Below are 21,287 nucleotides of genomic sequence, written 5' to 3' on the forward strand. Positions count from 1 at the left end.
CCCCCCTAGACATCCTCTCTATTCAGGACACTAACCGTGCTACAGACATCCTTTTCTCCACACTAACATCTTGCCTCGAGAGACTCTGCCCTCTAACCTCAAAACCAACACGTGCGACTCCACCCTCACCGTGGATCTCTGACGAGGTTCGTCGCCACAGGTCCCACCTTAGAGCAGCTGAAAGGCAGTGGAGGAAATCCAAGTGCCCGCTTCAACTTAATAAGTATCAATCTCTCCTAAAATCCTTCTCTGCTGCTGTAACTACAGCAAAGACCAGATACTTCCAGGACAAAGTAAACAACTGCAATGACTCTCGAAAACTTTTCTCGACTTTCAACCGTCTCCTGAATCCTCCACCCCCTCCCCCCTCCACTTCTCTCTCATCTGAAGACTTCGCCACCTTCTTCACAGAAAAGGTGGCTGACATTAGCAAACAATTCTCACCACCTAACCCCAGACCCCGTCCTGCTGTTACCTCTGAAACCAGGAATCTGTCTTCCTTTACTCCCCTCTTTGAATCAGACGTGTCTACATTTCTCCAGTCTAGTCACCCCACCACCTGCTCCCTGGATCCAATCCCCTCACACCTCCTTCAGTCCATACAGCCCACCATATTATCTGCTCTGACACATGTCTTAAACTCCTCACTCACAACAGGAACATTCCCCACTGCTTTCAAACAGGCTGTCATTACTCCCCTGCTCAAAAAACCCACATTAAACCCATCTCTACTGGATAGCTACCGCCCAGTCTCCAACCTTCCTTTTCTTTCAAAAATTCTTGAAAGAGCAGTCCTGGCTCAACTTTCCTCATTTCTCCACAAGCATGATCTTCTTGACCCTTTTCAGTCTGGTTTCAGGAAAGGGCATTCTACTGAAACCTCCCTCCTGGCAATGATGGATGACCTTCGTGCTGCAAGAGCTGCCCGCAGATCATCTGTCCTTGTCCTACTTGATCTATCTGCTGCCTTCGATACAGTTAACCACGAAATTCTTCTCACCACACTCTCTGATTTAGGAGTCACAGGAACCGTACTAGATTGGTTCACCTCTTATCTCTACGACAGGTCCTTCAAGGTATCATGGGGAGGTGAGACATCTGTCCTCTCTAGGGTAACCACAGGGGTTCCACAAGGCTCTGTCCTTGGCCCCCTTCTATTCTCAATATACACTCGCTCACTTGGTCACATCATCCAATCACATGGCTTCTCCTATCACTCCTATGCTGATGACACCCAGCTCTATCTGTCATTCCCACCAGAAGATGCTACTATAGCAACAAAAATTTCGGCCTGCCTCTCAGACATATCGGCATGGATGTCTGAGCGACACCTCCAACTCAACCTATCCAAAACCGAGATTCTGATCTTTCCGGGCAACAATTCTCCTCAGCAAAACCTTTCAATTCAAATTGGATCGCTATTGTTAACACCCACGGCATCTGCAAAAAGCCTTGGGGTTTGGATAGATAACAAACTGAGTTTGAACCATCATGTTGCTGCGATCTCCAGATCCTGCAGGTTCACTCTCTACAACATTCGCAAGATTCGGCCTTTTCTCTCACAACAGGCTACGCAGCTCCTCGTCCAGGCAATGGTCATCTCCAAACTCGACTACTGTAACTCTCTCCTGGCTGGAGCCTCTGCAGTCACCATAAAACCACTCCAGATGGTCCAAAATATGGCAGCCCGCCTCATCTTCAATCAGCCAAAATACACCCATGTTACACCTCTTCTTACCTCCCTCCACTGGCTCCCGGTAGCTGCTCGCATTGAGTTCAAATCCTTGATGCTTGCCTACAGGGCTGTAAATGGAACTGCGCCCTCCTACATCAACACACTACTACCTAGATACACTCCTACACGCTCTCTCAGATCGGCAAACGAAAGGAGACTAAAAATTCCTTCTTCACGGGGTCTCCGATTCCAATCATGTCTGTTCTCCGTTGTTGTCCCTGGCTGGTGGAACAACCTGCCCTCCTCCACACGACTAGCCGAGACTATCACCACTTTTAAGAAGAAGGTGAAAACCCTCTTATTCCAAAAATATTACAGACAAATTTAACACATACACATGCATACACATTTAACAAACAAATACAAAATGTATAAATACATTATAATTTTTCTTAGTCTAGCACCCAACACTCTCCGAGCATGTTCTTCAATGACAAGTCTAAGCCTTATCAGGGCTCTTAGTTTGTATACTTGATATTCTATAGAAATCGAACGAGAATTGCTGGTGTCTTCCCATTGTAAGTCGCTTTGGATAAAAGCGTGTGCCAAATAAAGTAAAGTAAAGTAAAGTAAAGTAAAGTTAGTTTTTTTCTAAAGTAAGTTAAGAGGTATTTTTACTCTTTGAGATGTTTTCAAGCCTAGGTTGTTTAAAGTCTAAGATTTTCAAGCAGAGATTGCTTACGGCCATACCAGCCCAAGAACGCCCGGTCTCGTCTGATCTCAGAAGCTAAGAAGGCTTGGGCCTGGTTAGTACTTGGATGGGACACCTCCTGGGAATACCAGGTGCTGTAAGCTTTAACTGTTGAAAAACTTTTTAAAATGAAGTTTTTTTGCATCGCTTTGTTGGTTTTTTTCCAAAGTAAGTTAAGAGGTATTTTCACTCTGTGATATGTTTTCAAGCCTAGGTTGTTTAAAGTCCAAGATTTTCAAGCACAGATTGCTTACGGCCATACCAGCCCAAAAACGCCTGGTCTCGTCTGATCTCGGAAGCTAAGAAGGCTTGCGCCTGGTTTGTACTTGGATGGCAGACCTCCTGGGAATACCAGGTGCTGTAAGCTTTAACTGTTGAAAAACTTTTTAAAATGAAGTTTTTTTGCATCGCTTTGTTAGTTTTTTTCTAAAGTAAGTTAAGAGGTATTTTCACTCTGTGATATGTTTTCAAGCCTAGGTTGTTTAAAGTCCAAGATTTTCAAGCAGAGATTGCTTACGGCCATACCAGCCCAAGAACGCCCGGTCTCGTCTGATCTCGGAAGCTAAGAAGGCTTGGGCCTGGTTAGTACTTGGATTGGAGACCTCCTGGGAATACCAGGTGCTGTAAGCTTTAACTGTTGAAAAACTTTTTAAAATGAAGTTTTTTTGCATCGCTTTGTTAGTTTTTTCTAAAGTAAGTTAAGAGGTATTTTCACTCTGTGATATGTTTTCAAGCCTAGGTTGTTTAAAGTCCAAGATTTTCAAGCAGAGATTGCTTACGGCCATACCAGCCCAAGAACGCCCGGTCTCGTCTGATCTCGGAAGCTAAGAAGGCTTGGGCCTGGTTAGTACTTGGATGGGAGACCTCCTGGGAATACCAGGTGCTGTAAGCTTTAACTGTTGAAAAACTTTTTAAAATGAAGTTTTTTTGCATCGCTTTGTTAGTTTTTTTCTAAAGTAAGTTAAGAGGTATTTTCACTCTGTGATATGTTTTCAAGCCTAGGTTGTTTAAAGTCCAAGATTTTCAAGCAGAGATTGCTTACGGCCATACCAGCCCAAGAACGCCCGGTCTCGTCTGATCTCGGAAGCTAAGAAGGCTTGGGCCTGGTTAGTACTTGGATGGGAGACCTCCTGGGAATACCAGGTGCTGTAAGCTTTAACTGTTGAAAAACTTTTTAAAATGAAGTTTTTTTGCATCGCTTTGTTAGTTTTTTTCTAAAGTAAGTTAAGAGGTATTTTCACTCTGTGATATGTTTTCAAGCCTAGGTTGTTTAAAGTCCAAGATTTTCAAGCAGAGATTGCTTACGGCCATACCAGCCCAAGAACGCCCTGGTCTCGTCTGATCTCGGAAGCTAAGAAGGCTTGGGCCTGGTTAGTACTTGGATGGGAGACCTCCTGGGAATACCAGGTGCTGTAAGCTTTAACTGTTGAAAAACTTTTTAAAATGAAGTTTTTTTGCATCGCTTTGTTAGTTTTTTTCTAAAGTAAGTTAAGAGGTATTTTCACTCTGTGATATGTTTTCAAGCCTAGGTTGTTTAAAGTCCAAGATTTTCAAGCAGAGATTGCTTACGGCCATACCAGCCCAAGAACGCCCGGTCTCGTCTGATCTCGGAAGCTAAGAAGGCTTGGGCCTGGTTAGTACTTGGATGGGAGACCTCCTGGGAATACCAGGTGCTGTAAGCTTTAACTGTTGAAAAACTTTTTAAAATGAAGTTTTTTGCATCGCTTTGTTAGTTTTTTTCTAAAGTAAGTTAAGAGGTATTTTCACTCTGTGATATGTTTTCAAGCCTAGGTTGTTTAAAGTCCAAGATTTTCAAGCAGAGATTGCTTACGGCCATACCAGCCCAAGAACGCCCTGGTCTCGTCTGATCTCGGAAGCTAAGAAGGCTTGGGCCTGGTTTGTACTTGGATGGGAGACCTCCTGGGAATACCAGGTGCTGTAAGCTTTAACTGTTGAAAAACTTTTTAAAATGAAGTTTTTTTGCATCGCTTTGTTAGTTTTTTTCTAAAGTAAGTTAAGAGGTATTTTCACTCTGTGATATGTTTTCAAGCCTAGGTTGTTTAAAGTCCAAGATTTTCAAGCAGAGATTGCTTACGGCCATACCAGCCCAAGAACTCCCGGTCTCGTCTGATCTCGGAAGCTAAGAAGGCTTGGGCCTGGTTAGTACTTGGATGGAGACCTCCTGGGAATACCAGGTGCTGTAAGCTTTAACTGTTGAAAAAACTTTTTAAATGAAGTTTTTTTGCATCGCTTTGTTAGTTTTTTTCTAAAGTAAGTTAAGAGGTATTTTCACTCTGTGATATGTTTTCAAGCCTAGGTTGTCTAAAGTCCAAGATTTTCAAGCAGAGATTGCTTACGGCCATACCAGCCCAAGAACGCCCGGTCTCGTCTGATCTCGGAAGCTAAGAAGGCTTGGGCCTGGTTTGTACTTGGATTGGAGACCTCCTTGGAATACCAGGTGCTGTAAGCTTTAACTGTTGAAAAACTTTTTAAAATGAAGTTTTTTTTCATCGCTTTGTTAGTTTTTTCTAAAGTAAGTTAAGAGGTATTTTCACTCTGTGATATGTTTTCAAGCCTAGGTTGCTTAAAGTCCAAGATTTTCAAGCAGAGATTTCTTACGGCCATACCAGCCCAAGAACACCCGGTCTCGTCTGATCTCGGAAGCAAAGAAGGCTTGGGCCTGGTTCGTACTTGGATGAGAGACCTCCTGGGAATACCAGGTGCTGTAAGCTTTAACTGTTGAAAAACTTTTTAAAATGAAGTTTTTTTGCATCGCTTTGTTAATTTTTTGTAAAGTAAGTTAAGAGGTATTTTTACTCTGTGATATGTTTTCAAGCCTAGGTTGTTTAAAGTCCAAGATTTTCAAGCAGAGATTGCTTACGGCCATACCAGCCCAAGAACGCCCGGTCTCGTCTGATCTCGGAAGCTAAGAAGGCTTGGGCCTGGTTAGTACTTGGATGGGAGACCTCCTGGGAATACCAGGTGCTGTAAGCTTTAACTGTTGAAAAACTTTTTAAAATGAAGTTTTTTTGCATCGCTTTGTTAGTTTTTTTCTAAAGTAAGTTAAGAGGTATTTTCACTCTGTGATATGTTTTCAAGCCTAGGTTGTTTAAAGTCCAAGATTTTCAAGCAGAGATTGCTTACGGCCATACCAGCCCAAGAACGCCCGGTCTCGTCTGATCTCGGAAGCTAAGAAGGCTTGGGCCTGGTTAGTACTTGGATGGGAGACCTCCTGGGAATACCAGGTGCTGTAAGCTTTAACTGTTGAAAAACTTTTTAAAATGAAGTTTTTTTGCATCGCTTTGTTAGTTTTTTTCTAAAGTAAGTTAAGAGGTATTTTCACTCTGTGATATGTTTTCAAGCCTAGGTTGTTTAAAGTCCAAGATTTTCAAGCAGAGATTGCTTACGGCCATACCAGCCCAAGAACGCCTGGTCTCGTCTGATCTCGGAAGCTAAGAAGGCTTGGGCCTGGTTTAGTACTTGGATGGGAGACCTCCTGGGAATACCAGGTGCTGTAAGCTTTAACTGTTGAAAAACTTTTTAAAATGAAGTTTTTTTGCATCGCTTTGTTAGTTTTTTCTAAAGTAAGTTAAGAGGTATTTTCACTCTGTGATATGTTTTCAAGCCTAGGTTGTTTAAAGTCCAAGATTTTCAAGCAGAGATTGCTTACGGCCATACCAGCCCAAGAACGCCCGGTCTCGTCTGATCTCGGAAGCTAAGAAGGCTTGGGCCTGGTTAGTACTTGGATGGGAGACCTCCTGGGAATACCAGGTGCTGTAAGCTTTAACTGTTGAAAAACTTTTTAAAATGAAGTTTTTTTGCATCGCTTTGTTAGTTTTTTTCTAAAGTAAGTTAAGAGGTATTTTTCACTCTGTGATATGTTTTCAAGCCTAGGTTGTTTAAAGTCCAAGATTTTCAAGCAGAGATTGCTTACGGCCATACCAGCCCAAGAACGCCCGGTCTCGTCTGATCTCGGAAGCTAAGAAGGCTTGGGCCTGGTTTGTACTTGGATGGGAGACCTCCTGGGAATACCAGGTGCTGTAAGCTTTAACTGTTGAAAAACTTTTTAAAATGAAGTTTTTTTGCATCGCTTTGTTAGTTTTTTTCTAAAGTAAGTTAAGAGGTATTTTCACTCTGTGATATGTTTTCAAGCCTAGGTTGTTTAAAGTCCAAGATTTTCAAGCAGAGATTGCTTACGGCCATACCAGCCCAAGAACGCCCGGTCTCGTCTGATCTCGGAAGCTAAGAAGGCTTGGGCCTGGTTAGTACTTGGATGGGAGACCTCCTGGGAATACCAGGTGCTGTAAGCTTTAACTGTTGAAAAACTTTTTAAAATGAAGTTTTTTTGCATCGCTTTGTTAGTTTTTTTCTAAAGTAAGTTAAGAGGTATTTTCACTCTGTGATATGTTTTCAAGCCTAGGTTGTTTAAAGTCCAAGATTTTCAAGCAGAGATTGCTTACGGCCATACCAGCCCAAGAACGCCCGGTCTCGTCTGATCTCGGAAGCTAAGAAGGCTTGGGCCTGGTTTAGTACTTGGATGGGAGACCTCCTGGGAATACCAGGTGCTGTAAGCTTTAACTGTTGAAAAACTTTTTAAATGAAGTTTTTTTGCATCGCTTTGTTAGTTTTTTTCTAAAGTAAGTTAAGAGGTATTTTCACTCTTTGATATGTTTTCAAGCCTAGGTTGTTTAAAGTCCAAGATTTTCAAGCAGAGATTGCTTACGGCCATACCAGCCCAAGAACGCCCGGTCTCGTCTGATCTCGGAAGCTAAGAAGGCTTGGGCCTGGTTAGTACTTGGATGGGAGACCTCCTGGGAATACCAGGTGCTGTAAGCTTTAACTGTTGAAAAACTTTTTAAAATGAAGTTTTTTTGCATCGCTTTGTTAGTTTTTTTCTAAAGTAAGTTAAGAGGTATTTTCACTCTGTGATATGTTTTCAAGCCTAGGTTGTTTAAAGTCCAAGATTTTCAAGCAGAGATTGCTTACGGCCATACCAGCCCAAGAACGCCCGGTCTCGTCTGATCTCGGAAGCTAAGAAGGCTTGGGCCTGGTTAGTACTTGGATGGGAGACCTCCTGGGAATACCAGGTGCTGTAAGCTTTAACTGTTGAAAAACTTTTTAAAATGAAGTTTTTTTGCATCGCTTTGTTAGTTTTTTTCTAAAGTAAGTTAAGAGGTATTTTCACTCTGTGATATGTTTTCAAGCCTAGGTTGTTTAAAGTCCAAGATTTTCAAGCAGAGATTGCTTACGGCCATACCAGCCCAAGAACGCCCGGTCTCGTCTGATCTCGGAAGCTAAGAAGGCTTGGGCCTGGTTAGTACTTGGATGGGAGACCTCCTGGGAATACCAGGTGCTGTAAGCTTTAACTGTTGAAAAACTTTTTAAAATGAAGTTTTTTTGCATCGCTTTGTTAGTTTTTTTCTAAAGTAAGTTAAGAGGTATTTTCACTCTGTGATATGTTTTCAAGCCTAGGTTGTTTAAAGTCCAAGATTTTCAAGCAGAGATTGCTTACGGCCATACCAGCCCAAGAACGCCCGGTCTCGTCTGATCTCGGAAGCTAAGAAGGCTTGGGCCTGGTTAGTACTTGGATGGGAGACCTCCTGGGAATACCAGGTGCTGTAAGCTTAACTGTTGAAAAACTTTTTAAAATGAAGTTTTTTTGCATCGCTTTGTTAGTTTTTTTCTAAAGTAAGTTAAGAGGTATTTTCACTCTGTGATATGTTTTCAAGCCTAGGTTGTTTAAAGTCCAAGATTTTCAAGCAGAGATTGCTTACGGCCATACCAGCCCAAGAACGCCCGGTCTCGTCTGATCTCGGAAGCTAAGAAGGCTTGGGCCTGGTTAGTACTTGGATAGGAGACCTCCTGGGAATACCAGGTGCTGTAAGCTTTAACTGTTGAAAAACTTTTTAAAATGAAGTTTTTTTGCATTGCTTTGTTAGTTTTTTTCTAAAGTAAGTTAAGAGGTATTTTCACTCTTTGATATGTTTTCAAGCCTAGGTTGTTTAAAGTCCAAGATTTTCAAGCAGAGATTGCTTACGGCCATACCAGCCCAAGAACGCCCGGTCTCGTCTGATCTCGTAAGCTAAGAAGGCTTGGGCCTGGTTAGTACTTGGATGGGAGACCTCCTGGGAATACCAGGTGCTGTAAGCTTTAACTGTTGAAAAACTTTTTAAAATGAAGTTTTTTTGCATCGCTTTGTTAGTTTTTTTCTAAAGTAAGTTAAGAGGTATTTTCACTCTGTGATATGTTTTCAAGCCTAGGTTGTTTAAAGTCCAAGATTTTCAAGCAGAGATTGCTTACGGCCATACCAGCCCAAGAACGCCCGGTCTCGTCTGATCTCGGAAGCTAAGAAGGCTTGGGCCTGGTTAGTACTTGGATGGGAGACCTCCTGGGAATACCAGGTGCTGTAAGCTTTAACTGTTGAAAAACTTTTTAAATGAAGTTTTTTTGCATCGCTTTGTTAGTTTTTTTCTAAAGTAAGTTAAGAGGTATTTTCACTCTGTGATATGTTTTCAAGCCTAGGTTGTTTAAAGTCCAAGATTTTCAAGCAGAGATTGCTTACGGCCATACCAGCCCAAGAACGCCCGGTCTCGTCTGATCTCGGAAGCTAAGAAGGCTTGGGCCTGGTTTAGTACTTGGATGGGAGACCTCCTGGGAATACCAGGTGCTGTAAGCTTTAACTGTTGAAAAACTTTTTAAAATGAAGTTTTTTTGCATCGCTTTGTTAGTTTTTTTCTAAAGTAAGTTAAGAGGTATTTTCACTCTGTGATATGTTTTCAAGCCTAGGTTGTTTAAAGTCCAAGATTTTCAAGCAGAGATTGCTTACGGCCATACCAGCCCAAGAACGCCCGGTCTCGTCTGATCTCGGAAGCTAAGAAGGCTTGGGCCTGGTTAGTACTTGGATGGGAGACCTCCTGGGAATACCAGGTGCTGTAAGCTTTAACTGTTGAAAAACTTTTTAAAATGAAGTTTTTTTGCATCGCTTTGTTAGTTTTTTTCTAAAGTAAGTTAAGAGGTATTTTCACTCTGTGATATGTTTTCAAGCCTAGGTTGTTTAAAGTCCAAGATTTTCAAGCAGAGATTGCTTACGGCCATACCAGCCCAAGAACGCCCGGTCTCGTCTGATCTCGGAAGCTAAGAAGGCTTGGGCCTGGTTAGTACTTGGATGGAGACCTCCTGGGAATACCAGGTGCTGTAAGCTTTAACTGTTGAAAAACTTTTTAAATGAAGTTTTTTTGCATCGCTTTGTTAGTTTTTTTCTAAAGTAAGTTAAGAGGTATTTTCACTCTGTGATATGTTTTCAAGCCTAGGTTGTTTAAAGTCCAAGATTTTCAAGCAGAGATTGCTTACGGCCATACCAGCCCAAGAACGCCCGGTCTCGTCTGATCTCGGAAGCTAAGAAGGCTTGGGCCTGGTTAGTACTTGGAATGGAGACCTCCTGGGAATACCAGGTGCTGTAAGCTTTAATCTGTTGAAAAACTTTTTAAAATGAAGTTTTTTTGTATCGCTTTGTTAGTTTTTTTCTAAAGTAAGTTAAGAGGTATTTTCACTCTCTGATATGTTTTCAAGCCTAGGTTGTTTAAAGTCCAGGATTTTCAAGCAGAGCTTGCTGACGGCCATACCAGCCCAAAACGCCCGGTCTCGTCTGATCTCGTAAGCTAAGAAGGCTTGGGCCTGGTTAGTACTTGGATGGGAAACCTCCTGGGAATACCAGGTGCTGTAAGCTTTAACTGTTGAAAAACTTTTTAAAATTAAGTTTTTTTGCATCGCTTTGTTAGTTTTTTTCTAAAGTAAGTTAAGAGGTATTTTCACTCTGTGATATGTTTTCAAGCCTAGGTTGTTTAAAGTCCAAGATTTTCAAGCAGAGATTGCTTACGGCCATACCAGCCCAAGAACGCCCGGTCTCGTCTGATCTCAGAGGCTAAGAAGGCTTGGGCCTGGTTAGTACTTGGATGGGAGACCTCCTGGGAATACCAGGTGCTGTAAGCTTCAGCTGTTGAAAAAATTTTTTAAATGAAGTTTTTTTGCATCGCTTTGTTAGTTTTTTTCTAAAGTAAGTTAAGAGGTATTTTCACTCTGTGATATGTTTTCAAGCCTAGGTTGTTTAAAGTCCAAGATTTTCAAGCAGAGATTGCTTACGGCCATACCAGCCCAAGAACGCCCGGTCTCGTCTGATCTTGGAAGCTAAGAAGGCTTGGGCCTTGTTTGTACTTGGATGGGAGACCTCCTGGGAATACCAGGTGCTTTAAGCTTTAACTGTTGAAAAACTTTTTAAAATGAAGTTTTTTTGCATCGCTTTGTTAGTTTTTTTTCTAAAGTAAGTTAAGATGTATTTTCACTCTGTGATATGTTTTCAAGCATAGGTTGTTTAAAGTCCAAGATTTTCAAGCAGAGATTGCTTACGGCCATACCAGCCCAAGAACGCCCGGTCTCGTCTGATCTCGGAAGCTAAGAAGGCTTGGGCCTGGTTTGTACTTGGATGGGAGACCTCCTGGGAATACCAGGTGCTGTAAGCTTTAACTGTTGAAAGACTTTTTAAAATGAAGTTTTTTTGCATCGCTTTGTTAGTTTTTTTCTAAAGTAAGTTAAGAGGTATTTTAACTCTGTGAGATGTTTTCAAGCCTAGGTTGTTTAAAGTCCAAGATTTTCAAGCAGAGATTGCTTACGGCCATACCAGCCCAAGAACGCCCGGTCTCGTCTGATCTCGGAAGCTAAGAAGGCTTGGACCTGGTTAGTACTTGGATAGGAGACCTTCTGGGAATACCAGGTGCTGTAAGCTTTAACTGTTGAAAAACTTTTTAAATGAAGTTTTTTTGCTTCGCTTTGTTAGTTTTTTTCTAAAGTAAGTTAAGAGGTATTTTCACTCTGTGATATGTTTTCAAGCCTAGGTTGTTTAAAGTCCAAGATTTTCAAGCAGAGATTGCTTACGGCCATACCAGCCCAAGAACGCCCGGTCTCGTCTGATCTCGGAAGCTAAGAAGGCTTGGGCCTGGTTAGTACTTGGAATGGAGACCTCCTGGGAATACCAGGTGCTGTAAGTTTTATCTGTTGAAAAACTTTTTAAAATGAAGTTTTTTTTGCATCAGTTTCTTCTAAAGTAAGTTAAGAGGTATTTTCACTCTGTGATATGTTTTCAAGCCTAGGTTGTTTAAAGTCCAAGATTTTCAAGCAGATATTGCTTACGGCCATACCAGCCCAAGAACGCCTGGTCTCGTCTGATCTCGGAAGCTAAGAAGGCTTGCGCCTGGTTTGTACTTGGATGGCAGACCTCCTGGGAATACCAGATGCTGTAAGCTTTAACTGTTGAAAAACTTTTTAAAATGAAATTTTTTTGCATCGCTTTGTTAGTTTTTTTCTAAAGTAAGTTAAGAGGTATTTTTACTCTTTGAGATGTTTTCAAGCCTAGGTTGTTTAAAGTCTAAGATTTTCAAGCAGAGATTGCTTACGGCCATACCAGCCCAAGAACGCCCGGTCTCGTCTGATCTCAGAAGCTAAGAGGGCTTGGGCCTGGTTAGTACTTGGATGGGACACCTCCTGGGAATACCAGGTGCTGTAAGCTTTAACTGTTGAAAAACTTTTTAAAATGAAGTTTTTTTGCATCGCTTTGTTGGTTTTTTTCTAAAGTAAGTTAAGAGGTATTTTTTACTCTGTGATATGTTTTCAAGCCTAGGTTGTTTAAAGTCCAAGATTTTCAAGCACAGATTGCTTACGGCCATACCAGCCCAAGAACGCCTGGTCTCGTCTGATCTCGGAAGCTAAGAAGGCTTGCGCCTGGTTTGTACTTGGATGGCAGACCTCCTGGGAATACCAGGTGCTGTAAGCTTTAACTGTTGAAAAACTTTTTAAAATGAAGTTTTTTTGCATCGCTTTGTTAGTTTTTTTCTAAAGTAAGTTAAGAGGTATTTTCACTCTGTGATATGTTTTCAAGCCTAGGTTGTTTAAAGTCCAAGATTTTCAAGCAGAGATTGCTTACGGCCATACCAGCCAAGAACGCCCGGTCTCGTCTGATCTCGGAAGCTAAGAAGGCTTGGGCCTGGTTAGTACTTAGATGGGAGACCTCCTGGGAATACCAGGTGCTGTAAGCTTTAACTGTTGAAAAACTTTTTAAAATGAAGATTTTTTGCATCGCTTTGTTAGTTTTTTTCTAAAGTAAGTTAAGAGGTATTTCACTCTGTGATATGTTTTCAAGCCTAGGTTGTTTAAAGTCCAAGATTTTCAAGCAGAGATTGCTTACGGCCATACCAGCCCAAGAACGCCCGGTCTCGTCTGATCTCGGAAGCTAAGAAGGCTTTGGCCTGGTTTTTGTACTTGGATGGGAGACCTCCTGGGAATACCAGGTGCTGTAAGCTTTAACTGTTGAAAAACTTTTTAAGATTAATTTTTTTGCATCGCTTTGTTAGTTTTTTTCTAAAGTAAGTTAAGAGGTATTTTCACTCTTTGAGATGTTTTCAAGCCTAGGTTGTTTAAAGTCTAAGATTTTCAAGCAGAGATTACTTACGGCCATACCAGCCCAAGAACGCCCGGTCTCATCTGATCTCGGAAGCTAAGAAGGCTTGGGCCTGGTTAGTATTTGGATGGGAGACCTCCTGGGAATACCAGGTGCTGTAAGCTTTAACTGTTGAAAAACTTTTTAAATGAACTTTTGTTGCATCGCTTTTTTAGTTTTTTTCTAAAGTAAGTTAAGAGGTATTTTCACTCTGTGATATGTTTTCAAGCCTAGGTTGTTTAAAGTCCAAGATTTTCAAGCAGAGATTGCTTACGGCCATACCAGCCCAAGACCGCCCGGTCTCGTCTGATCTCGGAAGCTAAGAAGGCTTGGACCTGGTTAGTACTTGGATAGGAGACCTCCTGGGAATCCCAGGTGCTGTAAGCTTTAACTGTTGAAAAACTTTTTTAAAATGAAGTTTTTTTGTATTGCTTTGTTAGTTTTTTTCTAAAGTAAGTTAAGAAGTATTTTCACTCTCTGATATGTTTTCAAACCTAGGTTGTTTAAAGTCCAGGATTTTCAAGCAGAGCTTGCTGACAGCCATACCAGCCCAAAAACGCCCAGTCTCGTCTGATCTCGTAAGCTAAGAAGGCTTGGGCCTGGTTAGTACTTGGATGGGAAACCTCCTGGGAATACCAGGTGCTGTAAGCTTTAACTGTTGAAAAACTTTTTAAAATTAAGTTTTTTTGCATCGCTTTGTTAGTTTTTTTCTAAAGTAAGTTAAGAGGTATTTTCACTCTGTGATATGTTTTCAAGCCTAGGTTGTTTAAAGTCCAAGATTTTCAAGCAGAGATTGCTTACGGCCATACCAGCCCAAGAACGCCCGGTCTCGTCTGATCTCAGAGGCTAAGAAGGCTTGGGCCTGGTTAGTACTTGGATGGGAGACCTCCTGGGAATACCAGGTGCTGTAAGCTTCAGCTGTTGAAAAAATTTTTTAAATGAAGTTTTTTTGCATCGCTTTGTTAGTTTTTTTCTAAAGTAAGTTAAGAGGTATTTTCACTCTGTGATATGTTTTCAAGCCTAGGTTGTTTAAAGTCCAAGATTTTCAAGCAGAGATTGCTTACGGCCATACCAGCCCAAGAACGCCCGGTCTCGTCTGATCTTGGAAGCTAAGAAGGCTTGGGCCTTGTTTGTACTTGGATGGGAGACCTCCTGGGAATACCAGGTGCTTTAAGCTTTAACTGTTGAAAAACTTTTTAAAATGAAGTTTTTTTGCATCGCTTTGTTAGTTTTTTTTCTAAAGTAAGTTAAGATGTATTTTCACTCTGTGATATGTTTTCAAGCATAGGTTGTTTAAAGTCCAAGATTTTCAAGCAGAGATTGCTTACGGCCATACCAGCCCAAGAACGCCCGGTCTCGTCTGATCTTGGAAGGCTAAGAAGGCTTGGGCCTGGTTTGTACTTGGATGGGAGACCTCCTGGGAATACCAGGTGCTGTAAGCTTTAACTGTTGAAAGACTTTTTAAATGAAGTTTTTTTGCATCGCTTTGTTAGTTTTTTTCTAAAGTAAGTTAAGAGGTATTTTAACTCTGTGATATGTTTTCAAGCCTAGGTTGTTTAAAGTCCAAGATTTTCAAGCAGAGATTGCTTACGGCCATACCAGCCCAAGAACGCCCGGTCTCGTCTGATCTCGGAAGCTAAGAAGGCTTGGACCTGGTTAGTACTTGGATAGGAGACCTCCTGGGAATACCAGGTGCTGTAAGCTTTAACTGTTGAAAAACTTTTTAAATGAAGTTTTTTTGCTTCGCTTTGTTAGTTTTTTTCTAAAGTAAGTTAAGAGGTATTTTCACTCTGTGATATGTTTTCAAGCCTAGGTTGTTTAAAGTCCAAGATTTTCAAGCAGAGATTGCTTACGGCCATACCAGCCCAAGAACGCCCGGTCTCGTCTGATCTCGGAAGCTAAGAAGGCTTGGGCCTGGTTAGTACTTGGAATGGAGACCTCCTGGGAATACCAGGTGCTGTAAGTTTTATCTGTTGAAAAACTTTTTAAAATGAAGTTTTTTTGCATCAGTTTCTTCTAAAGTAAGTTAAGAGGTATTTTCACTCTGTGATATGTTTTCAAGCCTAGGTTGTTTAAAGTCCAAGATTTTCAAGCAGATATTGCTTACGGCCATACCAGCCCAAGAATGCCCGGTCTTGTCTGATATTGGAAGCTAAGAAGGCTTGGGCCTGGTTAGTACTTGGATGGGAGACCTCCTGGGAATACCAGGTGCTGTAAGCTTTAACTGTTGAAAAACTTTTAAATTAAGTTTTTTTGCATCGCTTTGTTAGTTTTTTTCTAAAGTAAGTTAAGAGGTATTTTCACTCTGTGATATGTTTTCAAGCCTAGGTTGTTTAAAGTCCAAGATTTTCAAGCAGAGATTGCTTACGGCCATACCAGCCCAAGAACGCCCGGTCTCGTCTGATCTCGGAAGCTAAGAAGGCTTGGGACTGGTTAGTACTTTGAATGGAGACCTCCTGGGAATACCAGGTGCTTTAACTGTCACTAAGTCACTTTCCGACTTAGTTTTTTTTTCGACTTTGTCATTTTTTCAGCTTATTGACTCTCGACTTAGTTTTTTTTTTGGACTTTTTCATTTTTTCAGCTTTTTGACTCCCGACTTAGTTTTTTTTTTGGACTTTGTCATTTTTTCAGCTTTTTGACTCCCGACTTAGTTTTTTTTTGGACTTTGTCATTTTTTCAGCTTTTTGACTTTCGACTTAGGTTTGTTTTTGGACTGTCATTTTTTCAGCTTTTTGAGTTTCGACCTAGTTTTTTTTTGGACTTTGTCATTTTTTCAATTTTTTTACTTTCGACTTACTTTTTTTTTTGGACTTTGCCATTTTTTCAGCTTTTTGACTTTCGACTTGGTTTTTTTTTTTACTTTGTCATTTTTTCAGCTTTTCGACTTTCGACTTAGGTTTGTTTTTGGACTTAGTCATTTTTTCAGCTTTTTGACTCCCGACTTAGTTTTTTTTTGGACTTTGTCATTTTTTCAGCTTTTTGACTTTCGACTTAGTTTTTTTTTGGACTGTCATTTTTTCAGCTTTTTGACTCCCGACTTAGTTTTTTTTTGGAGTTTGTCATTTTTTCAGCTTTTTGATTTTCGACTTAGTTTTTTTTTTGGACTTTGTCATTTTTTCAGCTTTTTGACTTTCGACTTAGTTTTATTTTTGGAGTTTGTCATTTTTTCAGCTTTTTGACTTTCGACTTCAAGCCCAAGACACATTTCTTATTTTTAATAAAAAAAAGGCCCCAGACAAAATTGACCAAGCCCAAAAAAATAAGACATACAGCATTGACCGAGCAGTGTGCTTATTTTCTACGTTAATAATAAGAGGCGCATGCGGCGAAAACATTTCTGGTAATTTCAGATACTTTTCTTGTTATAATGACACAAAGGGGACATCTCTCCGGTTCATTTTGACAATAAGAAAAGTGTGCTGTGCCTAGCCCTCATTTTCCCCTAACCTAACCCTAACCCTAACCCTAGGTGACGGGCCTAAACAACCCTTTCCCTAAACTTAACCTCAGTGACCCAAACGTTTATTTCAACCCTAATTGGGAGTTAATCCTTATTAGGATGTGTGTCTGTGTGTTGGTGTGAAGCTTGGGGTGCGTAAACCTGGTATGGCCTGTGCACAACGGTAGTCCTGGCCTCGGCTTTGGGCGCCGGTCATTTTCCCCTAACCTAACCAGCCAGATCCTGCAGGGATGGCGAGCGTTTCTCTGGACTGGATCCTTCTCACCTGACCCTCCGAAAAGGGGATTGTCCTGTCGGAGGACGGAACCAAGAACTGGCACCTGGCAATAACCACAAAGCCATGTAAAACAGTACTGTACAATACTTACCTACTGTTTGTATTAGTTTCCAGACTCTCATTTGCAGCAGAGACGCACCTGAAGAAGGTCAAAACAGACCGAAACGTCGCGCGACAGGTCCTGCTGCCATATCCGTTAAGCTCAATTAATAGCACGGGTTATTAAAACTAATTTTCACTTACCTGCATGCTCAATCTAGCACAGAAATTATTACAAAACTAATTACTTACCTGTTAAACCAAAATAGGTGCAGGTAAAGTTATTTAACAGTCTGATGATGTGGATTTCTCTGCCAGTTCATGTTTGTGATTAAAGAGGGTAGGTGTATTGAGGGTTTGATGGCAAGGGGGGTTGTTTGCAGCCAAATCAGGCACATTTTTAAACCATATCCCATCCACTTCCCCAAAACCTAAACCTAACCTTTAGTAATCCAATGTTTTGTAACCCTAACTGAGCAATGTCGGTCTAAACAGATCACTGAAAGCCCTAATTGAGATTTTATGTTTGTGTGGGTGGGAATGGAGAAATTTTGGAGTGCGTGAGCTGTCCCTGTATTGTGAGCGTGCACAACGGTGGTCCTGGCCTCGGCTTTGGGCGCCGGTTAATTCCCCTAACCTAACCCTAAGCCTAACCCTAACCCTAGGATACAATTAATAATTAACAAGTTACACTGGAGTTTAACAAGGAAAACAGCATGAACTCGGCCTCAACTTGCCACAGACAGCCTTTGGGGGCGGAGCTTTGAGATCACGCATTAGGGTGATTCGGATGGCTCATTCTGCTGCGAGACACCGACCTGAACGCATATCTCTAAGCCTCTATCTTTCTGAAAACCTTACCAACGGTTTTTCTAAAAACCAATTCTTTTATTTTATTTCTTTGTTCGCTCCCCCAGCGTTTATTGCAAGCCATTCGCCTGAAGAAGGTGAAAATCATCACCGAAACGTCGCGCGCCGGCTTGCTGATTTAATTTTGTGCACTTTAATTATTTTGGGGTTTGTTGTGATTCTGCTGTTATTCTGTACAGTAGAATAATGTCCAATTGGACGAGAGTGGAGCGCAGGAGACCGTATTTGGTCCCGTCGCGCCGCGCGGAAAATTACTGGGAAACACGAGGCGGCCACGTTCCAACACGCGATTACAGCGTTTATAATGATTCATTTAACCCTTATAACTACCAGGTCCTCACTGGTTTAGATTGTACGGGTTCGCGGGGAGACAGACCCCCGCTGCCAGCTGCGCGCCGGCCGACGCGTAGTGATGTCCACAAAAACACAACACGCACAACACGTCCTGCAGCACAAAACATTCTATCATTAAAACATTAAAAATTCTATCCTCAAAATTGTTAACTCGTCGCTTAGCACCGGCCACTGATCTGAGTGCAGCGTTTGACACTATCGATCACGCTATTCTCCTTGCCAGGTTAGAGAATGTTATTGGGATTAAGGGAACAGCCCTTGAATGGTTCAGATCATATCTGACCAACCATATCAGTTTGTGGACACCAATGGTGTTTTGTCTTCACATAGTAAAGTAGAGTGTGGTAGAAAGTAGAATGTCACTAGGATAGCATTCTTTCTCCTTAGAAATATTGCAGAAATAAGAAATATCATTTCAATGCATGATGCAGAAAAGTTGGTCCATCCATTTATTACATCAAGGTTAGATTACTACTGTCTGGATGCTCTAGTAGGTGCATGAGTAAACTCCAGCTAGTACAGAATGCTGCAGCCAGAGTTCTAACTAGAACTCAGAAATTTGACCACATCACCCCAGTCTTACAATCACTGCACTGGTTACCCATCAAATTTAGGATTGACTACAAAATCCTACATTTGACCCATAAAGCTCTAAATGGTCTCGCCCCGCAATACCTGAATGAACTTTTAGTTCTTTACGACCCGCCACGCCCCCTACGATCAATGGGTGCGGAGTCACTACTGGTACCATCTGTTTTCTCTGGCTTTTTGTTAAAGTCCCAGACACTCATTTCACTTCACTTTCACACAGTGTCAATTATAAAGTCCAGTTTATCACACAGTCCCCCTGTTAGACACAGACAGCGTTAAATTCACCCTAGTTAGGCTGTCCTAGTTAGGGTACCGGGCCACTGTAGCCCCAATATACCACCATAACCACATATTTCAGTGGTGGCCTAGCAGTTAAGGAAGTGGCCCCATAATCAGAAGGTTGCCGGTTCGAATCCCGATCCGCCAAGGTACCACTGAGGTGCCACTGAGCAAAGCACCGTCCCCATACACTGCTCCCCGGGCGCCGGTCATGGCTGCCCACTGCTCACTCAGGGTGATGGGTTAAATGCAGAGGACAAATTTCACTATGTGCACTGTGTGCTGTGCTGCTGTGTATCACATGTGACAATCACTTCACTTTTCTTTTTTTTTTCTTTTGGCTGGTATGGCCGTAAGCAATCTTGCTTGAAAATCTTTGACTTTTAAATGAAAAAAAAACATGAAAAAGGACGGGAAAACGTATCAAAGAGTGAAAAAACCCATTGACTTATTTTAGTATTAAACTAACAAAAAAAAAAAAAGTTCAACTTATTTATCAGTCCATGAAGCTCCTTCTCTACGATATCAGACAAATCTGCCCTTATCTGTCAACACCCAGATCCTGGTTCAGACCTTAGTAATCTCACGACTGGACTACTGCAACTCCCTTCTAGCTGGTCTACCTCTATATACCATCAGACCTCTACAATGCAGCAGCACGACTGATCTTTAACCTTCTGAAATTCTCCCACATCACCCCTCTGCTATGTTCCCTCCACTGGCTCCCAGTAGCTGCACGCGTCAGATTAAAAAAAAAATACTGATGCTGGCCTACAAAGCCAAACATGGAGTAGCACCATCCTACCTCACAGCCTTTATTACACCTCGCACTCCATCTCGTATACGCTGAGCCTCCAGTACTGCTCACGTGGTCCCCCATTGCTAAAGGTAAAAGGAAGACATTCATCTAGACTCTTCCCTGTCTTGGCCCCTTGTTGGAGGAATGAACTTCCCCTTGAGGTCAGAACAGCTCAGTCACTGAGTATTTTCAAAGGGCAGCTCAAGACCTTCCTCTTTAGAGAAGATTTAGATTAAGTTGTAACCTTCTTATTGTCTTACTTGTGTATAGAATCTACAACAGAGTATAAAAAGATTGTATTCATAGTTGGGGGTCCTAATGAACTAGAACTGATCACTTCATCGATGGAAACTTGAAAGCATGTTGTAGGTCGCTCTGGATAAGGGCGTCTGCCAAATGCCTTAAATGTAAAGCTTACAGCACCTGGTATTCCCAGGCAGTCTCATCCAAGTACTAACCAGGCCCAACCCTGCAAGGCTTCCAAGATCAGACAAGATCGTGTGTTCTTCAGCTGGTATGGCTGTACGCAAGCCTTTTTCGATTTTTAAATGAAAAAAAAAAAAAAGCCGGGAAAACGGTATGGACGTATTTGGAATGGCGTGTTTGGTATAGACATGTTTGACATGTGCGTGTTCGGAATGGACGTGTTTGGTATGGGTGTGTTTGGAATAGATGTGTCCTGTATGGGCGTGTTCGCTGTGGCCGTGTTTGATATTTGAAGACCTTTGGTGCACTCTGCTGGCGGAAATTCGTCATTGCAACAGAAAACTGCCTCAGGACAGCAGCATGTTTCTCAGACTGGTACCAAACCCAAACTACGTACTACAGAAGTTCTGCACCTGAACCATTTTCACGTTGTTAGCGATTTAATAATATCAAGCCTAATAGTTATCCTGCACCTTTGGTGCCAAAATAATAAGCTTGAATTAAAACAGAGAAAAGCCAGTTAAGTTAAACTAAACTTGTATGTAAAAACAGTAGCAGAAGAGCATCATTTTATTATTCATTATATTATCTACAGTTTTCAACTACAGTAACTCGCCTCAAGATTCATCAATGGCCCAAAGCTTTTAAACCTTAATTTTTCTGCCAAGAATATTGGAAGGAACATTATTTTAAACCAATGTGGATATGAGCAAAGTTCCACAGTCAAATGTTGGTCCAAACAGATAACAAATGATTCTATTAGTTCAGAATATTTAGTGGACAGAGTGATAATAACCATGTACAGATTTAAAGGAGATTTTATCTCCTGACTGTAATCCTTGCTGCTCTGCCCTCCTACAGGCAGAATAGGGGTATTGCAGCTTTTAAGGTGGAACGGGAAAACTGCAAATTTTTAATAAATTATAATATAAAGACAATAGTAGCTAGTGTGCTTTTCAATGTTTTTTTATAAAGACTTTAAGATGTACAAAAAAATATCATAAAAACATCAGAAAGCTGACAAAGTAACAGGAGAAAATGATAAAATTACTACATCTATATGTATTCAGAGCCATTCCAGATATATATATATATATATAATTATTGAATCTACACTTTGTTCATAAATTGCATTGCTACCTTTTTTCTGGTAATCTTACACATGCTGAATCACCTGAAACCAGTTCAAGTCACAATTCCAGTTCGCTTTAGACACCGAGCATCTTGAGAAAAGTTTGCATTTTATAAACATCAAATACACACACACACCCCTCCCA

The 21,287-nt window shown here is 41.4% G+C and overlaps 35 non-coding genes and 15 pseudogenes across 35 annotated transcripts; all 50 read left to right on the forward strand.

Moving 5' to 3' along the window:
* The first annotated feature begins 2,411 nt into the window (after positions 1 to 2,411).
* On the forward strand, positions 2,412 to 2,530 carry LOC114781194 (5S ribosomal RNA). The gene has a single exon (XR_003747557.1). It is a non-coding gene; the product is annotated as a 5S ribosomal RNA (ribosomal RNA).
* A 144-nt stretch (positions 2,531 to 2,674) lies between these two features.
* Positions 2,675 to 2,793, forward strand: LOC114781213 (uncharacterized; annotated as a pseudogene).
* A 144-nt stretch (positions 2,794 to 2,937) lies between these two features.
* LOC114781187 (5S ribosomal RNA) lies at positions 2,938 to 3,056 on the forward strand. The gene has a single exon (XR_003747550.1). It is a non-coding gene; the product is annotated as a 5S ribosomal RNA (ribosomal RNA).
* Positions 3,057 to 3,199: 143 nt separating this feature from the next.
* Positions 3,200 to 3,318, forward strand: LOC114781254 (5S ribosomal RNA). The gene has a single exon (XR_003747588.1). It is a non-coding gene; the product is annotated as a 5S ribosomal RNA (ribosomal RNA).
* Positions 3,319 to 3,462: 144 nt separating this feature from the next.
* Positions 3,463 to 3,581, forward strand: LOC114781255 (5S ribosomal RNA). Its single transcript, XR_003747589.1, has one exon. It is a non-coding gene; the product is annotated as a 5S ribosomal RNA (ribosomal RNA).
* Positions 3,582 to 3,725: 144 nt separating this feature from the next.
* LOC114781191 (5S ribosomal RNA) lies at positions 3,726 to 3,845 on the forward strand. The gene has a single exon (XR_003747554.1). It is a non-coding gene; the product is annotated as a 5S ribosomal RNA (ribosomal RNA).
* A 144-nt stretch (positions 3,846 to 3,989) lies between these two features.
* On the forward strand, positions 3,990 to 4,108 carry LOC114781256 (5S ribosomal RNA). The gene has a single exon (XR_003747590.1). It is a non-coding gene; the product is annotated as a 5S ribosomal RNA (ribosomal RNA).
* Positions 4,109 to 4,251: 143 nt separating this feature from the next.
* LOC114781201 (5S ribosomal RNA) lies at positions 4,252 to 4,371 on the forward strand. Its single transcript, XR_003747564.1, has one exon. It is a non-coding gene; the product is annotated as a 5S ribosomal RNA (ribosomal RNA).
* Positions 4,372 to 4,515: 144 nt separating this feature from the next.
* On the forward strand, positions 4,516 to 4,633 carry LOC114781193 (5S ribosomal RNA). The gene has a single exon (XR_003747556.1). It is a non-coding gene; the product is annotated as a 5S ribosomal RNA (ribosomal RNA).
* Positions 4,634 to 4,777: 144 nt separating this feature from the next.
* LOC114781208 (uncharacterized) lies at positions 4,778 to 4,896 on the forward strand (annotated as a pseudogene).
* Positions 4,897 to 5,039: 143 nt separating this feature from the next.
* On the forward strand, positions 5,040 to 5,158 carry LOC114781209 (uncharacterized; annotated as a pseudogene).
* A 143-nt stretch (positions 5,159 to 5,301) lies between these two features.
* Positions 5,302 to 5,420, forward strand: LOC114781257 (5S ribosomal RNA). Its single transcript, XR_003747591.1, has one exon. It is a non-coding gene; the product is annotated as a 5S ribosomal RNA (ribosomal RNA).
* Positions 5,421 to 5,564: 144 nt separating this feature from the next.
* LOC114781258 (5S ribosomal RNA) lies at positions 5,565 to 5,683 on the forward strand. The gene has a single exon (XR_003747592.1). It is a non-coding gene; the product is annotated as a 5S ribosomal RNA (ribosomal RNA).
* A 144-nt stretch (positions 5,684 to 5,827) lies between these two features.
* LOC114781200 (5S ribosomal RNA) lies at positions 5,828 to 5,947 on the forward strand. Its single transcript, XR_003747563.1, has one exon. It is a non-coding gene; the product is annotated as a 5S ribosomal RNA (ribosomal RNA).
* A 143-nt stretch (positions 5,948 to 6,090) lies between these two features.
* On the forward strand, positions 6,091 to 6,209 carry LOC114781259 (5S ribosomal RNA). The gene has a single exon (XR_003747593.1). It is a non-coding gene; the product is annotated as a 5S ribosomal RNA (ribosomal RNA).
* A 145-nt stretch (positions 6,210 to 6,354) lies between these two features.
* LOC114781269 (5S ribosomal RNA) lies at positions 6,355 to 6,473 on the forward strand. Its single transcript, XR_003747603.1, has one exon. It is a non-coding gene; the product is annotated as a 5S ribosomal RNA (ribosomal RNA).
* A 144-nt stretch (positions 6,474 to 6,617) lies between these two features.
* LOC114781260 (5S ribosomal RNA) lies at positions 6,618 to 6,736 on the forward strand. Its single transcript, XR_003747594.1, has one exon. It is a non-coding gene; the product is annotated as a 5S ribosomal RNA (ribosomal RNA).
* Positions 6,737 to 6,880: 144 nt separating this feature from the next.
* On the forward strand, positions 6,881 to 7,000 carry LOC114781182 (5S ribosomal RNA). Its single transcript, XR_003747545.1, has one exon. It is a non-coding gene; the product is annotated as a 5S ribosomal RNA (ribosomal RNA).
* Positions 7,001 to 7,143: 143 nt separating this feature from the next.
* LOC114781261 (5S ribosomal RNA) lies at positions 7,144 to 7,262 on the forward strand. Its single transcript, XR_003747595.1, has one exon. It is a non-coding gene; the product is annotated as a 5S ribosomal RNA (ribosomal RNA).
* Positions 7,263 to 7,406: 144 nt separating this feature from the next.
* On the forward strand, positions 7,407 to 7,525 carry LOC114781262 (5S ribosomal RNA). Its single transcript, XR_003747596.1, has one exon. It is a non-coding gene; the product is annotated as a 5S ribosomal RNA (ribosomal RNA).
* Positions 7,526 to 7,669: 144 nt separating this feature from the next.
* On the forward strand, positions 7,670 to 7,788 carry LOC114781264 (5S ribosomal RNA). The gene has a single exon (XR_003747598.1). It is a non-coding gene; the product is annotated as a 5S ribosomal RNA (ribosomal RNA).
* A 144-nt stretch (positions 7,789 to 7,932) lies between these two features.
* On the forward strand, positions 7,933 to 8,051 carry LOC114781265 (5S ribosomal RNA). The gene has a single exon (XR_003747599.1). It is a non-coding gene; the product is annotated as a 5S ribosomal RNA (ribosomal RNA).
* A 143-nt stretch (positions 8,052 to 8,194) lies between these two features.
* Positions 8,195 to 8,313, forward strand: LOC114781272 (5S ribosomal RNA). Its single transcript, XR_003747606.1, has one exon. It is a non-coding gene; the product is annotated as a 5S ribosomal RNA (ribosomal RNA).
* A 144-nt stretch (positions 8,314 to 8,457) lies between these two features.
* On the forward strand, positions 8,458 to 8,576 carry LOC114781275 (5S ribosomal RNA). The gene has a single exon (XR_003747609.1). It is a non-coding gene; the product is annotated as a 5S ribosomal RNA (ribosomal RNA).
* A 144-nt stretch (positions 8,577 to 8,720) lies between these two features.
* On the forward strand, positions 8,721 to 8,839 carry LOC114781266 (5S ribosomal RNA). Its single transcript, XR_003747600.1, has one exon. It is a non-coding gene; the product is annotated as a 5S ribosomal RNA (ribosomal RNA).
* Positions 8,840 to 8,982: 143 nt separating this feature from the next.
* Positions 8,983 to 9,102, forward strand: LOC114781183 (5S ribosomal RNA). Its single transcript, XR_003747546.1, has one exon. It is a non-coding gene; the product is annotated as a 5S ribosomal RNA (ribosomal RNA).
* Positions 9,103 to 9,246: 144 nt separating this feature from the next.
* On the forward strand, positions 9,247 to 9,365 carry LOC114781267 (5S ribosomal RNA). The gene has a single exon (XR_003747601.1). It is a non-coding gene; the product is annotated as a 5S ribosomal RNA (ribosomal RNA).
* Positions 9,366 to 9,509: 144 nt separating this feature from the next.
* Positions 9,510 to 9,627, forward strand: LOC114781192 (5S ribosomal RNA). Its single transcript, XR_003747555.1, has one exon. It is a non-coding gene; the product is annotated as a 5S ribosomal RNA (ribosomal RNA).
* Positions 9,628 to 9,770: 143 nt separating this feature from the next.
* On the forward strand, positions 9,771 to 9,889 carry LOC114781203 (5S ribosomal RNA). Its single transcript, XR_003747566.1, has one exon. It is a non-coding gene; the product is annotated as a 5S ribosomal RNA (ribosomal RNA).
* Positions 9,890 to 10,034: 145 nt separating this feature from the next.
* On the forward strand, positions 10,035 to 10,152 carry LOC114781214 (uncharacterized; annotated as a pseudogene).
* A 144-nt stretch (positions 10,153 to 10,296) lies between these two features.
* Positions 10,297 to 10,415, forward strand: LOC114781197 (5S ribosomal RNA). The gene has a single exon (XR_003747560.1). It is a non-coding gene; the product is annotated as a 5S ribosomal RNA (ribosomal RNA).
* A 144-nt stretch (positions 10,416 to 10,559) lies between these two features.
* LOC114781226 (uncharacterized) lies at positions 10,560 to 10,678 on the forward strand (annotated as a pseudogene).
* A 145-nt stretch (positions 10,679 to 10,823) lies between these two features.
* On the forward strand, positions 10,824 to 10,942 carry LOC114781270 (5S ribosomal RNA). Its single transcript, XR_003747604.1, has one exon. It is a non-coding gene; the product is annotated as a 5S ribosomal RNA (ribosomal RNA).
* Positions 10,943 to 11,086: 144 nt separating this feature from the next.
* LOC114781195 (5S ribosomal RNA) lies at positions 11,087 to 11,205 on the forward strand. Its single transcript, XR_003747558.1, has one exon. It is a non-coding gene; the product is annotated as a 5S ribosomal RNA (ribosomal RNA).
* Positions 11,206 to 11,348: 143 nt separating this feature from the next.
* LOC114781204 (uncharacterized) lies at positions 11,349 to 11,467 on the forward strand (annotated as a pseudogene).
* A 136-nt stretch (positions 11,468 to 11,603) lies between these two features.
* On the forward strand, positions 11,604 to 11,722 carry LOC114781232 (uncharacterized; annotated as a pseudogene).
* Positions 11,723 to 11,866: 144 nt separating this feature from the next.
* On the forward strand, positions 11,867 to 11,985 carry LOC114781271 (5S ribosomal RNA). The gene has a single exon (XR_003747605.1). It is a non-coding gene; the product is annotated as a 5S ribosomal RNA (ribosomal RNA).
* A 145-nt stretch (positions 11,986 to 12,130) lies between these two features.
* On the forward strand, positions 12,131 to 12,249 carry LOC114781222 (uncharacterized; annotated as a pseudogene).
* A 144-nt stretch (positions 12,250 to 12,393) lies between these two features.
* Positions 12,394 to 12,511, forward strand: LOC114781279 (5S ribosomal RNA). Its single transcript, XR_003747613.1, has one exon. It is a non-coding gene; the product is annotated as a 5S ribosomal RNA (ribosomal RNA).
* A 143-nt stretch (positions 12,512 to 12,654) lies between these two features.
* Positions 12,655 to 12,775, forward strand: LOC114781217 (uncharacterized; annotated as a pseudogene).
* Positions 12,776 to 12,918: 143 nt separating this feature from the next.
* On the forward strand, positions 12,919 to 13,037 carry LOC114781273 (5S ribosomal RNA). The gene has a single exon (XR_003747607.1). It is a non-coding gene; the product is annotated as a 5S ribosomal RNA (ribosomal RNA).
* Positions 13,038 to 13,180: 143 nt separating this feature from the next.
* LOC114781202 (5S ribosomal RNA) lies at positions 13,181 to 13,299 on the forward strand. Its single transcript, XR_003747565.1, has one exon. It is a non-coding gene; the product is annotated as a 5S ribosomal RNA (ribosomal RNA).
* Positions 13,300 to 13,444: 145 nt separating this feature from the next.
* LOC114781216 (uncharacterized) lies at positions 13,445 to 13,563 on the forward strand (annotated as a pseudogene).
* Positions 13,564 to 13,707: 144 nt separating this feature from the next.
* On the forward strand, positions 13,708 to 13,826 carry LOC114781198 (5S ribosomal RNA). The gene has a single exon (XR_003747561.1). It is a non-coding gene; the product is annotated as a 5S ribosomal RNA (ribosomal RNA).
* A 144-nt stretch (positions 13,827 to 13,970) lies between these two features.
* On the forward strand, positions 13,971 to 14,089 carry LOC114781227 (uncharacterized; annotated as a pseudogene).
* A 145-nt stretch (positions 14,090 to 14,234) lies between these two features.
* On the forward strand, positions 14,235 to 14,354 carry LOC114781215 (uncharacterized; annotated as a pseudogene).
* Positions 14,355 to 14,497: 143 nt separating this feature from the next.
* On the forward strand, positions 14,498 to 14,616 carry LOC114781188 (5S ribosomal RNA). Its single transcript, XR_003747551.1, has one exon. It is a non-coding gene; the product is annotated as a 5S ribosomal RNA (ribosomal RNA).
* A 143-nt stretch (positions 14,617 to 14,759) lies between these two features.
* On the forward strand, positions 14,760 to 14,878 carry LOC114781205 (uncharacterized; annotated as a pseudogene).
* Positions 14,879 to 15,013: 135 nt separating this feature from the next.
* Positions 15,014 to 15,132, forward strand: LOC114781219 (uncharacterized; annotated as a pseudogene).
* A 142-nt stretch (positions 15,133 to 15,274) lies between these two features.
* LOC114781234 (uncharacterized) lies at positions 15,275 to 15,393 on the forward strand (annotated as a pseudogene).
* The last annotated feature ends 5,894 nt before the right edge of the window (positions 15,394 to 21,287 follow it).

This window comes from Denticeps clupeoides, unplaced genomic scaffold (assembly GCF_900700375.1).
Source record: "Denticeps clupeoides unplaced genomic scaffold, fDenClu1.1, whole genome shotgun sequence".
NCBI lineage: Eukaryota > Metazoa > Chordata > Actinopteri > Clupeiformes > Denticipitidae > Denticeps > Denticeps clupeoides.